This window comes from Helicoverpa armigera, chromosome 17 (assembly GCF_030705265.1).
Source record: "Helicoverpa armigera isolate CAAS_96S chromosome 17, ASM3070526v1, whole genome shotgun sequence".
NCBI lineage: Eukaryota > Metazoa > Arthropoda > Insecta > Lepidoptera > Noctuidae > Helicoverpa > Helicoverpa armigera.
The window spans coordinates 7,738,003-7,744,102 of record NC_087136.1 but is presented as its reverse complement, the minus strand read 5'-3'; positions in this window follow the sequence as shown (position 1 = coordinate 7,744,102).

The window sequence follows — 6,100 nt, the reverse complement described above, 5'->3', positions numbered from 1 at the left end:
TGACAACGGTGTAATGGGTCTTTGTAGTGAAGTGGAGGGCCCTTGATATGTCATCAAACATATCCTCCACTTCATCGTCTGAATGTGTCGAGGTCGGTGCGTACACTTGCACTACCTTGAGGCTATACCTGTCGGTGAGCTTTAAGATAAGGTACGCTACCCTGTTCGACACACTAGACACCTCCACAACGTTATCAGCTAGGGACTTATTAACCAGAAACCCAACGCCACCTTGGGATTGTTGGTCTCCCTCTCGGAAGTACATTAGGTGACCTGATTCGAGGGTAATGGTGTCCTCCCCCTCTCTTCGAACTTCACAGAACCCTAATATGTGCCACCTAATCTTCCCAAGTTCCACCTCGAGTTGCGCCAGATGCGAGTCAAGCCGTAGCGTGCGGCCGTTGTACGTCGCCAGAGTCAGTTTTGTTTGGTGGCCTCCCGTAACCCGGAGATTCTTCGCACCCCCTGCCCCGCCGTAACCACGGTCGCCACCATGACCGGGAATAGCGGGACTGCCGGGAACTAGGGGCCGTGGCTTTTTTGTGCTGCTCATAGAGGTATTTAGCCTACTGCTATCACGCTGGCCAGACGGGTTGATAGAGGGTTTTTTCCGAGTGTTCCTTCTCTTGCACTGGTGTTTGGTACATTTTATACTCCATTAGTCGACTTTTACGACACCCACTGGAAGAAGGGGTAGCGACATATGTATTCTTAAGCCGTCGCTACACGGCTAAAAAATAAATTATATAATTGTTACGCTCTATGTTAGCTGTAAATAATATTAAATTGATTCTATTGTGTCTCTTTAAGACCAAATATAGCCCATCTTGTTAGTCGAGTAGAAATAGTAACTACTCCTTCATTTGTGGAGTATTATAGAAAAAATTGACAACAGCACAGAGATATCAGTGCTGGTGTAAGATTATTTGGAAAGAAAACCTTTTTACACTGGCGTATTCTGACTGGCAACAAATGGCATATAGTCACAAAATGCCAGCGTTAGTGACCGCCGCTACACTCGGATAGTGAGGACCTATAATAAGAAGAATATATAAAATACTATCCTTACAAACCTTGTCAACATGTTTTTTAATACTGTAACACCAAATTCTCACAGTCACACTTACAACAAAACCCGATATAATTCCACTTCAAAATCGTATCCGAACCTGACGATCGTGTCTCAAATGATCCTGGATTACCGTTCACATGCCTATCAATAGTTCACAGTATAAAATCAATCATACTTCTTGGAATTAAGGTGTATATTCCTTTGTAAAGGTATCCTCAGTCACTTTAACGTGTCTATTGACACATGTGATGATTTGATGCTTGTAAGTTTATAGTGTAGTTATCTTAAGAGTAACCGCACATTGCACACTAAAAAGTCGGCCGATAGTTGGCAAAATTATTTCCAATTGACAGCTTTCAGTCGGTCTGGTACCAGCTAAATACCTGATCTTTGTAATGTGGGTACTACCATCTATCCATCTTCATACTGAATTATAAGCCCAAAAAAACTAACTTCCGGTCAAAGTCAATTATTTATTTCATTTAGGCCTTTACAAGCACTTATGAACGTCAAAAATATAACTAAGTTTGAGTCTAGTTGCTCATTCCAAAAGTAGCTTCCTATGGAGAAGAACGGACAAGAAACTCTTTTTAAAGAACCGGCCGATTAAAAGTTTGCAGTTTGCTAGGGAGTCTGAAGACAGCTCTAAAAATATATTTTACTTGTTTTGTAATATGTTATAGTGTAACAGTTTCAATGAACCTTTATTTACTTAGATAATGTTTGATCCTTCCTGTTGTATGGCACGGTTTTAGAACGTCATAAACTAGGTCTTCTGTGTGTTTTGATTGGTTTCTGTTAGAATTATTGATATTAGAAATAGGTGATGAGAAAGTCCTTTTGTATATTGATATAAATAGACCTAGTTCTGGATGTATGGCGACTAGATTTGCTTCCATACAGCAATCTCATAAAGTTCATTGAACTCCATGATAAAATAATCATATATGCACGTTATCTTCCGAGTCCACCTAAGTACCACCACTACTGCCATGCCCATTAGCGTATATTGTTAGCGCAATATCCAAGATCCAAAAAAAACAATTTTAAAAAGACTTAAAATTCTACTTCTGAATAACACGTTAGGTAAATGCCAGTCAGCCTAGTTTCGTAGTCATTATTATAAATATCTGCAAATTGAATTGACTGGTGACATGTGTCTAAACGAAAAATTTTTCAACAAAAATATTAGATATTGTTATATCAAACATAGTAACGTTATTTATGGAAATATGACCAGCATAGTTGTTTAAAATCAATTCTATCGTAAATAGTTATAAAAGATTTGTTCAGACAAGCGCAACCATTTTTTTTCAACAGACATTGCATATTCAAGCTGCATCACAGTCACATAGCACCCTATGTGATCTACCCCTGCAAGTACATGTGTACTGAGGGTAGTACAAACACTATGGGGGTGTAATTCCATCATTCCCATGACAGCACCCCGAATTAAATTGAATTCATGGCCATCTCGTGTCATCGAGGATGGTGTTATGCGAAATAGTGATAGGACCACGATTTTTTTGACGTACTTCAAAAAAGGAGGTGGACCATTTATATATCTATGTATGTTTGTTTGTGTGCGATTATCTTACGTTTAGCTGAACTGTTCATTTCATGATACGGTTTTCAGAGGAGGCTTAGGTATATTATCGTGGTCGGACTAATTTTTGATAAATATGTGTTGTTTTAAACTTAATATTATAAACATCAAGTTTTATACGCTGTTAACATAGTCAAAGGCATATTTTTGGCTCACTTTTTGCATAAAATCATTCACAAAAATATGACTACGTACAACCAGTAATCCTCTTGCTAAGTGCACTTGTCAATTTCTACCATGGGGCACACATATATCTACCAATCTATTCAAATACTGCCCACCAACTTTAAAATACCTCCAGCTACAAAGCATATTGGACTCTATTTTTATGTATTAAGGTTTAATTTACGTTAGCAGATTTTTTGGCAGAGGGTAGTTTAAAATTGTACCGATAGTTTAGCTGGGAAAGGACTGCCATTTTGTAATCCTGACGGCAAAGTGCACTTTGTCAATACCGAGGGGTAATTAAATGTACTGTATATAGGGAAGAATGTATAGTATAGAGTTGGCAGTTTTCGATGGGATGATTGAGGCTAAGCAACGAAAAAATATGCAAAAATCTGAACACAAAGTAGGCATATGACTATAATCAGACGACTAAACTTTTGGTTAAAGGTTATGTAACATTACCTACTATTGGCAAATGTTTTCAATACCTATAAATTAAGTTTTCATAGGATGATTCCAAGAAGAATACCTACAAAAACATTTCATGGGATAGTTAAGCCTGAAACCGCAACAATCATTTTAGAAAAGGAAACACAAATACCACCCAATTAGACTACTCAATCAAAAATCGATCAAACAGACTCTTTAACTAAATTAAAACGTAAAATTCTCAAGTGGAAGTATGAAAAGGAACGATTAAAGTTTACTCAGCCATTAGCCGTGTTTGGGGCCTTCACGACTATGCGTAAGAGGCTCGGCAGCTACGGAATTAAATGGCAATCGATAACAAGTAGCACCCGGTCTATTGGGGAAAATTAAGTGTTGTCGCGGTGAGGATGGGGAATTTGGACCTGAGAAAATTCACAAAAAAAATAAAAAAGCATTTTTTTAAATGTCTACCGAGCTTACAAAAGAGACTTGTTACAATGATGTTACAATGAGTCTTCTTTCAAATTCAAATTCAAATCTTTATTTGCGTTCCATATGTAATACAGGTGGTATTTTTATAAAGTTATATTAGTATGTGCAGATCAATTTCGAGATTCTCTGTTGGTTTTCAGAAAATCTCGCTTTTCTAGGTTCTTACGTACGCCAGTAGAGACTTTTTTACATGCTGAAAATCACTAGATTGGATACTTCAGCATTCACTTACTTGCATCACCAATTATTCTACTATGGACTATTTTTCGTTCTCTAGCTCAGCAACGACAAAAAAAAACAGCATCCAATTCCCCAACCTTACCGCGACCCCAAAGATCTAAAGAAGGAAATATCCTAATTAAATATGGATGCAACGTAATGAGTTATGCAAATATTGTAGACGGTGGCTAACGATTGGGGAGGGAGGGGATAGCTACCCACCACCCGGGGATAGGAGGAGGGATAGATACTTCGATTCGACAGTACCGTCGGACGAATCATTCCAAGTATTTACTTTAACAATCTTTGGTATGCTTTCTTTGAAAATTATATTGAAAGGGTTACTCTGAATTACTTTGTTTGCAATATTTTTAGTTAAGGGTTTGCAATTTGATGGATAACGAAATGGTGAGTCAAATTAGGTTGTAGATAGAAGTTTTATAATTATGTTGGGGTTAGTTTAGAGAGGATTTGAATGGATATAGATGCGGGAAATCCTTCCATATTTGTATGATGATTTAGAGAAAGGGTACCTTCGTTGTGTCTTAGTTTATAAGACCTTGATTTAAAAATCCCAATTCACAAAAAGCGTTCATACAAACACTAATTTTATACCTTCTTGAAATCTTATGATGATGGTGCGCTGTTACAGTTTTTCTGTGTTCAGTACCTTAATGGGAATTTTGAAGAAAAACAGTTTGTTGTTCGACAAAGTCATTATTATAATGTAAGTCGCCAGTTGGTCAGAAGTTTCTTAAGTGGCCAACAATATACATTATTTATTAGATGTTGTACTTTTTGAAGCTGTGTCTGTTTAATGGATTTGGTAATATTGCTAATCTGTCCGAGAGTTTGTGTGGTTTTTGAGGTAAAAAATCGTTTTGGTGAACTAGTTATCAACTTCTTTCATCATCAACTTGATTCGTTCTAGTATTGTTACAATGTTCGTTATTAAGTATTTACTAGAGTTTGATGAAATTGTGCATATCTTTAATCAAAAGAAATAATAATGAGCAATTGTTTTGTTAATCCAATCGAAACCCAAGCACTATCTGTGCCTAAATAAATGAACCCCTCGCAAAAATAGTAAAATTTTACATTTATGCATACATACATGAAGTCAACTATCAATTCAATCAGTATGGGTACTATAAGTAAATAAAAATCTTAATTAATACAAAATGCAAAGTCAAAAATACATTAAAAAAACTGTAAAAGGTTAACAATTTACGCAATTACGATGGCGCTTCAACAAATGTACTGCAATGTAGATAAACGAGGCTGACAACACAAATATACAGGTGTAAACATTAATAATATGGAACGCAAGGTGAACAAACAAATACAGGTTAAAACCATAGTAGTAGATAAGTAGTAGGTACTAAGTTCTGTAAGCCTTATCATAATAGTAATATGTTTAAAAAAAATACTGTGAAATACGGTTCCTAATCTCTTCACTCGGTACGTACAAATTAGAAATTGCAAGCATTATAATTTAACAGCGAAACTACTACGTTAAGCACAGAATATTTACCTATGGGAGATTATTCATATCCTTATGATGCTACAAATTGGACTTTATTGATCAATATTTTACAACATTTATCTTTTAAATAATTTTCTTTTTCACTTATTCAGTACCTCCCTTGTGATTGACCTCCCTTTGATTTTAGCAGAAATCACGAAATTGTCCAATTAAATAACCATAGTACCATCATAGATAGCAATACCTATAGGTACAACCATCAACAAAGGGATTAAATTAGTTTTTGAGCAAATATTCTAAGAGCCGTCGAAACTTTCATATTCAATAGTCGAAAAGGATAGGGGGTCTAAAGTACCACTGATTTAAATTTCATTAGAAAAGGGTTCCATTTATGAATTTTTACTATGTATGTATTTAGGTTAGATAGCGGTACATAAGTAATGTGTATTTGTTATTCTCGATAGTGAAGTAGTGTAGTGTAGTAATGTTTTAAGTAGTTTTTAATTTTTTTAAATCCTGTTAATAAAATGTAAAACTATGAGTCTATGTCCCTATCTAGTCCATTCTTATAGAATCACGTGCAACCATGAAAAACATTTTTTACATACACACAAAAAAATATCTTACA